At 42.3% G+C, this 11470-nt stretch overlaps 1 long non-coding RNA gene across 1 annotated transcript; it reads left to right on the forward strand.

The window, feature by feature from the left end:
* The first annotated feature begins 2411 nt into the window (after positions 1 to 2411).
* LOC118149876 (uncharacterized) lies at positions 2412 to 6592 on the forward strand. The gene is made up of 2 exons (XR_004737606.3): positions 2412 to 2601; positions 6396 to 6592. It is a non-coding gene; the product is annotated as an uncharacterized LOC118149876 (long non-coding RNA).
* Positions 6593 to 11470: the final 4878 nt, after the last annotated feature.

An 11470-nucleotide genomic window follows, 5' to 3' on the forward strand; every position in this document is an offset into this window, starting at 1 on the left:
CTGGGAGTTCACATTGAACTTCCTTTTGGTGATATTTTAAGGCACTTAAAATTCACCAAATTCTGCATTTAAATTATATATTTTGAGAACTAATTGTTCCTGTGCTAGTCTTACTTCTCCAAATAGACTCCAAGTTCCCTAACGTGTGGAAATCTGGTTTATCATATTTCCATATGCCCTCTGTATCTGACACATGTCGAGTTCAGATTAGGGGCACAAAAGCTCGGGGAAGAAGTCTGGAAGGGATAGACATTTAGGAAGCTGGAGGATCTGCAAAACCTTCTTCTCCATTCTCCTCTCTGATGTGGTTCTTGTTTTTTTTCTTTACCAGTTTTTATTTCATCAAATATCCTCCCTTAGATTAAAACTCTCTGCTTAGCTCTTTTAAACCTATGAAACACTAAACAGCAGATGAATTAGCTCCTAGTAGAGGGTCTGCAAATGCAGATGTCCAGCATGTAGGCAGATTTCCAGGAGTTTTAGCAGAAAATACCACATATTGGGCATTAGCTTTGCAGGCTGATTATAAAAGTCATTTTCTGGTTGGAATTGTGTACTCTCACTCTCAGGTGAACTGTGGTCATTGTTGACAGGCTGCTCCATGTACAACAGTCACAGCACGGTGCCTTTGTTCATCCATCATGATTGATTTTTGGGGGGAGATGCTTTGATTTTTTTTTTAACCGATAGAAAAGGTAAAATGGGATTTGTGCTAGTTTGAAAAACAGACAGAGGAATACATTCAAAAATTTATTCAAAGAGATTATAATAAGACAAAAAGTTTTCTCTTTTCTTGTTGTAGATTCTAAACTCCTTTGGGAGGCCAAGGTGGTGGATCACCTGAGGTCAGGAGTTCAAGACCAGTCTGACCAACATGGTAAAACCCTATCTCTACTAAAAATACAAAAAAATTAGCCAGGCATGGTGGCTGGCACCTATAGTCTCAGTTACTTGGGAGGCTGAGGCAGGAGAATTTTGCTTGAACCCAGGAGATGGAGGTTGCAATGAGCCAAGTTTGAGCCATTGCACTCCAGCCTGGGCAACAAGAGAGAAACTCCATCTCAAAACCAACCAACCAACCAACCAAACAAACAAACAAAAAGAGATTCTAAACTCACCAAGGCATTATCTTTAGGTCTCCTCTCATAAGACAGACGAATGCCCAGGGAACCTATACAGTGCACGAGTATGTGTGTGTGTGAATGTGTTTGTGTTGAGAGTGCTTTTGGGGAACAGGGACTAGAATGGGGAAATCTGGGAATAGTTGAATCCAACTACCATGGCCATTGGTTATTTCACTGTTAAGAAACCTTCTACCTGTTTTAAGATGATTATTAAAATGTTAATTAGAACTTTTCTGTGCACCTGAGGGCCAGGTCACTGAGTTTGCAGCTCAAGTATGTAGTTCCCATATAAATTACTTTAATTAAAAATAATAATGATAGTGCTATTTTCAATTTCTGAAATCTTGACTGTGTTTTTATTTCTCTGATCTCATTTTGATTTTAATCCTCTTAACAAGCTCATGAAGTACGTAGGAAAGAATTACTATCTTCAGGAACTGCAATCCATTCTATTTGTAAAATTTTTACCCTTGGCAATCTATTTCATTGTGTATCATGAATTCCATCTCCTCTTTTCTATGCCTGCCTAGAAATATCAAGAATACATATAAACTGCACATTTTAAAAATAACACTGTGTTATATTTGAAAGTGTAGCTGACATAAAAGAATATATTTTATGCGCATCAAGCATAGCAGACTGGGGGGCAAATGATGTGCTCTGGGCTTGCCTGTCATTCATCTATGAAACTCAAAGGGCCTCTTAAGATCTGACCCAAGGTGACATTTTGTCCCTGTCCACATAAAGGGATGCTAAAATTGCTTTTGCTAAAGAATAAAAGAATAATTTCACATAGGGCACATAATTATATCAATATGGTGACTGTGGACTGTATATGGGCATTGGGAATTCCTAGGGAGCCCACATTTACAAACCCACTCATCACCACCCAGGAAACATCAGGGTGTGGATTGCTTTAAGGAGCAGTCTTTCTGTTATTGTAGTATACTCTGAATGTGCCATGTTGGGTTCTTGCCCAAATACCCTCTGGACATCTGGTCATGGATACATCTCCCCTGCCCTTGGATACCATGTGCTCTGCTTCCTGGATGCAGGAAGTAGGTCATCTCTGAGTACCTGCTGTGTCTCTGGCACTGCCAGTTAGGGTTCTGGGTGCTAGTGCTGTGATGAAAGAGGAATGTAGACGTCATGGGTGGGGCCTGTATCAGTGGCTGCTTAGTCAACTTGTCAATTCCTGATGCCTAAGCAACAGTCCCTTGCTGGCCCAGCTAGAGGTCTAAGAGTCCTTCATGTGTTTCCTTTAATTCCAAATCCTTCTCTTTATCATTTTCCTGGGCTGTACAGAGACTCATTACCCTTTATCCTCTAAAGTCCTTTCTGTTTACTTAGTTCCTCAACCGCCTCGTCTCACTGTCTTCTTGTAGCATAACTCTGTGGCTCTTCCTCTTTTAATTGAGAAAGAAGCAAGACCTGGAGAGAATAACATGCTGAATTGCACAGCCAGGACTTGACACAGGTCTGTCTAAGGCCACAATGAACGCTTTTAACCAGAGCCCCAAAGATTGTTTATCTTTTAAGAAGATTGCCTCTTATATATGGCAAGGGAGAGAGAGTAATATATAAGGGAGGAACATGATGGAGAGACAGAAGGTTATTATTTTTGTTAGTTTATTATTATTTTTGGTTGGAAGGAATTCAAATATGTTTTTGTTCCAGAGAGTGGCCTGGGAACAGAGGCCTACTGTCAACTACAAAGCCGAGTGAGGAGTCTGGAATGACCTAATAATCCTTGTCTTGGGAAGCTAGACATAAACTCAATCACCAACCTATGAATGGCTTGTTTTGCTTGTTGGTGGGCAGGGGACAGTGTGCTGAGTTGCAGAGCGAGTGGTAGAGTTAAAGTAAATTCATTTTAATTCTATTCACATGTTGTCTAACTAGTGTCTATAAGATTAGTAGGAATAACCCTAAGAAATATAGTGTTTAATTTTAAGGAGTGTCAACAATATGGTCTTCAAGAAGAAGATACCAAATGAACCCAGGACTATGCTCAGCTAGGACTCAGGTTTTTGTCCCTGGAGGGGTTAGGTGGCACCTTTTACTCCAGTTTCTATTTGCCTGAGTTTTAATCTTGTTTTCGCTAAAATAAATAGAAGGACAGGTTGGGGCTTCAGTAGTGGGATGGCAGCTATATTTTTATTAGGTTTTATTAAAATTGGCAAGTAAATTTCAATAGCTCTAAGTTCCTACCTGCTTGATGGCAGCACCAAAGGGAGCCCCGCAAAGCCTCCTCTGCTATCCCGGGCATTGCAGGGTGGCCATGCAGGACAGCAAGGAGGAAATCTGCTCCTGGACTATGATTTCATCCTCACCTGCTGTCCACTTCCTGTACTGAAGAAGGGATCTTGATGAGGCATTGCTCCACGGCTTTCGGACCCTCTGAGAGAACAGGACTGCCACATACTACCACAAGCCTGATGGGTCAAAATGACAGAAGAGCATTCTTTCCTTTCATGGTTCTGGTGTCTTCAGGGCTGCACTTTCTCTGGGCTCTAAGGGAGAATCTTTTCTTGCCTCCTCCAGTTTCTGATGGCTCCTGGTGTTTCTTGCTTGTGGTGGCATCCCTCCAATCTCTGTCTTCATCTTCATATGGTCTTCCCCCTTCCTGTGTCTCAAATCTCTTTCTCCTTTCTCTTGTGAGGACACCAGGCATTGGATTTAGGGTGCAACCAAAATCCCGGATTATCTCATTCTAAGATTCTTAACGATATCTGTGACGACCTACGAAAGACCTCTTTTCATGTGGGCACATTCACGTGTACCAGAGGTTAGGAATTAGACATATCTTTAAACATTATTAATTTTTAATTTTTGTGTGCAGATAGTATGTGCATATATTTATGGGGTACATGATATTTTGATAGCAGGTATGCAATGTGTAATAATCCCATCTGGGTAAATAGGGTATCCATTGCCTGAAGCATTTGTCCTTTCTTTGTGTTACAGACAATCCAAGTATACGTAGTTATTTTCAAATGTACAGTAAATGTGTTGACTGTAGTTACCCTGTGGTACTATCAAACACTAGATGGTATTTGTTCTATCTAATTATATTTTTATACCCATTAACCACCCCCACTCCTTACCCCAACTACCCTTGCCAGTCTCTGGTAACTATCGTTCTACTCTCCATCTCTATGAGCTCAATTGTTTTAATTTTTAGCTCCCACAAATAAGTGAGAACATTTAAAGTTTGTCTTTCTACTCCTGGCTTATTTCACTTAACATAATGACCTCCAGTTCCGTGTATGTTGTTACAAATAATAGGATCTCATTTTTTATGGCTGAATAGTACTCCATTTGGTCTATATACTACATTTTCTTTATCCATTCATCTGCTGATGACCAGTTACATTGCTTTGGATATGTCTTTTGAGAAGACATGATTCATCCTATTGTAGGGACAAAGGCAACTGGAGAAAAAAGAAAAAAATAATAAATAAGGGTATGCAAGGGGTGGGGGCACTTATGTCCTAATCCCTTTCTAGAGCCAGTTCTCAACCCTAATAAAGGGGTAGGTTAAGTCAGAAGCTTAAGGACTTGTGAATCCAGGCATGAGCAGAGCAACTTCAGGAGTTAAGTGGAAAAGGTGGCTAAGACCATGATCCTAGTGTTATGAAGACAGCTTGGGACCTTGGGGATGGCTTCCAAGTGAGAAATGTGGTACCCAGAGTTGCAATGGAAAGATCCATGACCCCTTTTCTCTCAGAGGGTCCAAAAGCTGTGGAGCGATACCTCATCAAGACACCTTCTTCAGTACAGGAAGTGGACAGCAGGTGAGACTGAAATCCAAGTCCAGAAGCAGATTTCTTCCTTGCTGTCCTTCACGGCCACCCTGAAATGCTTGGAATAGCAGAGGAGGCTCTGAGGGGCTCCCTTTGGTGCTGCCATCAAGCAGGTGGGAACTTAGAGCTATTGAAATTGAGATACTAATTTTAATAAAACCACATCTGTTCTCTTACACTGCAGAAGCCTGGGAAGGTCTGCTTGGAAAGATACAAGATTAGAAGCACATCTGCATAATGTGTGCAGAAGCGCGTGTTGAGTTGCTGCTGGTTGTGAGCTTGAAGTTTCATTTTGCCTCATTTGGAAAATCAGGAGCAAACAGCCTCTGAAGCCTGTGGTGAGAGGTGGTCTAAATATGAACGTCAGGAGTCCTGGGCGAATGGATGGTGGGGGAATTTGAGGGATTGACTGAAGGAAGAGAAAAAATAGTAAAAATAAAAGTAGAAAATAATTTTAGAAATAGTAATATTCCATGGTCTTTTCTAATGTACTACTGAGCAAAAATTTCTGCAAACCAACATGCTAATGAATTGACTGGGGACATAGGGAGCACACTGCGAAGGAAACACTAAGGTCTGTGTTTCTTGGGCTGGTACCAATCAGGAAAAAATGAAGAAAGAGCTGTAGTGTCTGCCTAACCAGCTTGGTCTGTGGGGGGTCTCTTCTCAAGGGCTGCCATGAATTGGCAATGACTGAGGGAAAACCTTTCTGAACGGGGGACACATTCCCCCACAGGCGCTCAGTGCTCTCCCCAAAAGCTGGCCTCCTCCAGCCCCACCATATCTGCACCCTTGGTGTATTCTTTGTTCCTTTTTAAGCAGGAAAGAGACACGTAAATGATTGGCTTGTTTACTTGAAAAAAACAGGAATATCCCTTGTGGCGGCATTCTCTCTCTCTCTCTCTCTCTCTCTCTCTCTCTCTTTTAATGCTTTCACTTTTTAGAAGAGATAAACAAAGGGTCCGTGGGCCCAGAGACAGGATGGTAGTGGGGTTCAGAAAAGCGTTTTCTCATGGGGAGCTGTGAAATTGGCTTGGTCGCTTGTCAATGACTTCCCGTTCATACTCGAGACAAAAAACTCGGCATACACCCATGGCTGATGTGGGGAGCCACGGGGACCCTGTAGAGATTCTGGCACAGGGTTACTGTCTCTGCTTCCCTCCGGTGGCAGTTGGGAATTCAGGAATTGCTTCTTAAATGATGGAGGATGTTTTTTAAGGTTCCAGAAAATGTCCCTGCGAATAAATGAGCCCATTTACCGCGGGCCCTGCAGGGGGCAGCAGAGAGCAGGGCGAAGGCCAGGTTGCAGGGGCAGCTCTGCGCCATGGCAACGCTTATCCCTCCTCCAGATTGTGGGAGCCTGGACGCTCTTCAAAGAAAACAATGAAGAACAGAGAATAGGGGTCACTATAGCAGACTAGGGAAGTTTGGATAGACCCGTGACCCCTCTGTCCAAACTTTTTAGCAGCCTCTGCTGTTTTCTGGAAGCTCTGAGAAGGTGGTTCCTACAGTTCACATCACCCAACACATTATCACAATAATTTATAGCCGGGATACTCCTCCATCTGACTGTGCTGACTTAGTCCTCAGGTTTATTCCCCAGCCCCAAACACAATTCCAGGCACAAAAGAAGTGCTCAGTAAATACCTGTGAAATGAAAAAGTGGGCGGACAAATGGGCAGCCCATTTTAGGTTCTATACTCTCTCTCCATCATTCACGATCAGAAGTTCTTGCAAATATCCAGGATGTGGCATGGTTAAGTAGGATGGAAGGAATAAAAATGACCAACCCAGATATCGTGAGGAAGAGTGGAGTCAGACCTGAGTATTTTAGTGCCCTTTCACAGCAAGGGAGCTGGGCAGAGGTTATCATATTCTGGCTCTTAATGTACTACCAAGCCAAGAAGAGTTTAATGGGGCAAATGGGGAGAGGTTGCAGTAATAATAATTCATATAATTGGTAAAATTCCATTTTACATAGGAGACACATGATACATCCTTGTAATAAAGGGTCAGCCACAAAGCCACCAGTCCCTTCTTTCCTTATGGAGAGGAACGGAAGATGCTGTCATGGTGAATGGAATGAGATTGACCCATTATAGATTTTACCATATGAAGAGAGATCACAGGCAAAGATGATGAAAGACTCTTGCAAGAAGCCATCAGGCGTCTATTGAGTTCTCTTCTCAGGTCACTGTATGTAGACTGACAGTCATGCTGAAGAGAATGGGAGGAGGCTGCTGAAAATGTTCTGTGTCCAGGATAACCTTTGCTTGGCGTCCTATCTTTGCTAAATTATTCATTTTTAATTTTCATTTTATTATCAGTACTTCTCCTGTGAAGACAAGTTCTTTGGTTCTTCATTATGCATAAAAAGATGTGGCTGTCAGTTTTAAAGTTTTCTAATTTCCCTTTCTTTCTTGGAAAATGTCCTATTGACACAGAAATATTTTCGGTCACACTGGTCGTTTGTTGCCTCCCCCACCCCGTTGGGATGTGTCTGCCTCATTAGCTTCACATTTCTTTTGAGGACTCAGCTGGAGATTATCTTCTCCTTCCTCGCCTAGCACCAGTTCATTTTTCCTGATGACTGTTATTATTTGTTTAACTTACAGTCCTATTTTTAGGTACATTTTGCAAGGAAGATCCTATACTAGATAAAAACATGTAACGCTATATTCAAAAGTCACAGATAAATAACTCTTTAGGTGATGGGTGAAACTGGAGATGCTCTTGACTTAATGTTCTCAGAATAGAAAAATAAATGGGAATGTCACACCATGCATTTTTATTAAGCAAATGATGAAAGCAAAATTGAACATAACGTCCTTAATAGTATTTCCAACAACGCCGAAAAGCAGAAACGCGGGCATTACCCAAGCTATTGATGTATCTTGCCTTTAGGCTCTGTTCATTAGTCATTTGTAATATCTATTTTTATAGATCTTTTATTTTATTTTGATTTGTAATTCAACAACCAGACCACTGAAGATTCTGTTCTTCAGAACACCAGCTGGGTTTCCTTTCCATTAAAAGGGCATAGAGTTCTGGGAGATAATATATCCAGCATGAAACTGTTCTTTCATTCTTTGTGGAAATGATCTAAATTTGAAAGTAATTTTTTTTTTTTAATTTGAGATGGAGTCTCAGTCTGTCATTAGGCTGGAGTGCAGTGTCCTCCACCTCCTGGGTTCAAGTGATTCTCCTGCCTCAGCCTCCCGAGTAGGTGGGACTACAGGTGCATGTCACCACACCCAGCTAATTTTTGTATTTTTAGTAGAGATGGGGTTTCACCATATTGGCCAGATGGTCTGGATCTCCTGACCTCATGATTTGCCCACCTCGGGCTCCCAAAGTGCTGGGATTACAGGCGTGAGCCACCGTGCCTGGCCGTAAGTAAATTTTTTAAAGTAGCAATCTGCTGTAGCAGGGGCAATGGCTCATCATCACTTACTGAAGATTAGGAGTAGGAGAAGTGTAAGGTGTCCTTTTCTGAAGAGACTGGAAGATGATAAACCTTTCCAAAGGGGTTCTGTCCCTTTCATGTTCAAGGGAAGAAGGCAGTTTTGTTCAGTGGGTAAGAAACATAAAGCATCATAATGGTGACCACTGCGGTGGCTCATGCCTGTAATCCCAGCATTTTGGGAGGCCAAGGCACGTGGATTACCTGATGTTGGGAGTTCAGAACCAGCTTGGCCAACATGGTGAAAGGCTGTCTCTGCTAAAAATAAAAAATTAGCCAGGTGTGGTGGTGCACACCTGTAGTCCCAGCTACTAGGGAGGCTGAGCAGGGGAATCACTTGAAACTGGGAGGTGGAGGTTGCAGTGAGCCAAGATCCTGCCACTGCACTCCAGCCTGGGTGACAGAGTGAGACTCTGCCTCAAAAAAAAAAAAAAATCATAATGGTGCCACTTGCAGGTCCTAGGTATGTCTCACACTGCCTTGATGGGACGTTTTCTGCAATTATTTCTCACTTTCTGCTTCTCAAAAAAGAAATGGAGACGTGAAGAGACTGAGAACTATTTTTCTCTATAATTGGTAGGGCTGTCCTCTTCAGTGGCAAGTCAACACTGACAATATTTTATGTGTGGCACGGAATTATGGAACCAGAGAATAAAATGATTAATATATAGCTTAAAGGCAGAATAACCCTTCAATCATCCCAGGCAAAAACAACTGCATCTCACATTCAAAGACTGACAAAAAATAAACTCCACAGTGGGGTGCCTGGGGAAGAAGAAATATCATTTTCAGATATATAGAAAGAGAATTGCCTTTTAAGGGTGGAAGTTACTGGTAATTTAAGTTCCTGTAGAAAATAACCTACAAATCTTTCAAAGTTGAATGTCTTCTTTGGAGGGGTTGCTTAAGCTCTGTAAATGGAAGACTTGTAGTCATCTGCGATTCTTAAGAGAAAAACTTGACATTTCCATCTGCCACCATCCAGATCCTGCTGTTTGCCTGTGTAAATTGAGTATTTTTTTAGCTGGTCTGTGTTGTAAAGGGGACTTTTAGAAGTTGTCCCTCCCTCCATTAACTTATTTTACTTGTTGTCTCCCACGTGGGACTAAGAATTGTTGAACAGTCTACACAATTTTTCTTTTGTTTTTTGAGTAGCTCAAAAAATTAAGTTGTAGACTGAAAGTAAAGAAAGCTCTTCCATCAATGGTTGAATGTAGGGGCTGAGATTGAGCTATTTCCTACAAGGGAGTGAATATCCTATTTCCTGAGGCTGCCTTTTAAATCTTTTCTTGTTCTTCTGGAGAGTTAAGTGAGAACTGTGTCCAGACGTGAAGAATTTTAGTGGGGAAGATTTGGTTATGGGCTCAAGATATGGTGATGCTAGAAGCTGGTGTGACTGACCGCCAGAGTAAAGAGTAAAAGATATTGACTCTAAAGTGCACAGACTCTGGGTAACACTGAAAGTATGTAGTGCGTGCGTGTGTGTGTGTGTGTGTGTGTGTGTGTGTGTGTGTGTTTGGAGGGGAGAGTTATGGGTCAAAATCAGCAGGAATTAATAGGGATTTGGGAAACTGACATTTCCTGACAAAATTAACCCCAAGAGACCTACCGGATTAGGTCAGCCAATGTGAGTGCTCCTTGGAAATATCAGGGGAGGAGCAACTTTCCAAATTTCATTGAATGATAACTCAGAATCAAAGCTAACAGATATCTGAGGCTGTGTCTATGACAGATTATATGACTGTGCACACAGAAGAGTAGGAATTAAACAAATTATAGATGCTTTGGGCTAGAGAAGAAAACTAATGAGATTGAGAATGATGGGCTCTCACAATCTGCGGCACTAAGTCCTTGGCAGGTAGAGTGTATTTGGCAGAAATATTTGGGGTGTGATAAGTTTGGTTTGCTTATTTTTTCTCCATTTATTTCATCTTTTACCTTCCACTGACTATAATTCATTCAAATCGTTGGCTCCGGGCTTACTGCCTAAGGGGAGAGAGGAAGAGGTAAATGCTTCAAAAGTGTAATGCCTTAGGGAAATTCAGAGGATTTGAGGCAAAGACAAAATGTTATGAAAAATATTATGAGTTAGCTTTGCTGTAGGACCAACCACTCCAAAACAGAGTGACTGACACAACGTTATTTACTGTTGCCCAAGTTCCGCTGATTTGAGACAGCCTTAGCTGACTGTGGCAGCGCTAGCTTGTGGGTCTTCATTACAGTGCGTGGCCTCCCTCCTCTGTCTAGGGATTGTCTGGGAGTTGGCCGGGGCCAGGAAAAAATGTCCTGTGCCTACATCATCCAGCGGGCTAACCTTGGCTTCTTCACATGGTGAAGGACATGGGCAGATGTGCAACCTTCCTCAGTCCTGCATCGAGAATGGGCAGATGTGCAAGCTTCCTCAGGCCTGCATCGAGAATGGGCAGATGTGCAACCTTCCTCAGGCCTGCATCCCAACAGGCACTGCTTTAGTTCTGCCATATTCTTTTGACAAAAGAAAGTCGCAAGGACAGCCTAGTGGAGAAAAACCTTTTGCTTTGATGGGAGGAGCTATGAAGACACGTTGCAATGGGAAGGAAGGGGTGAGGAATTGCAGCTATCTTTGCAATTTGTCACACATATCACAAAGGAATGGAGAATAAGAAAACTGAGAGCAGGATGGCAGCCTCCTCTGTAGCTGCTCACGTGAAAAAATATTGGCCTTATGGTTCCCATTCTGGGAAAATGAAGAACCCAGACAGTTAGTAATGATGGTAGTGCTTAGAACAATGCTTTCGGGGTACAGTCCCCAGTAGGAAATCTGCAAAACCCTACAATGATTTGTTGGGCTAGAGACAGAAAGGTGCCCTGAGGAGGCAGAAGTTCCCAGAGACAGAATGGCTGTAATGTAAGGCCAGACAGGCAGCCCATAGATAGGTAATAGAAATTCCTAGATACCAGCCAGCCACAGCAAGCAATGGAATGAGTTCTGTGCCTTAAGGCATGGCAGGGAACTAGCAGAGAGGAGAGCCCTAGTCATGGAGCATGAATGAAGCCCTGTTGATAAGAATGGGAGTAAGAATCTAGGCCGGGCACAG

Source organism: Callithrix jacchus, chromosome 21, assembly GCF_049354715.1.
Source record: "Callithrix jacchus isolate 240 chromosome 21, calJac240_pri, whole genome shotgun sequence".
Taxonomy (NCBI): Eukaryota; Metazoa; Chordata; class Mammalia; order Primates; family Cebidae; genus Callithrix; species Callithrix jacchus.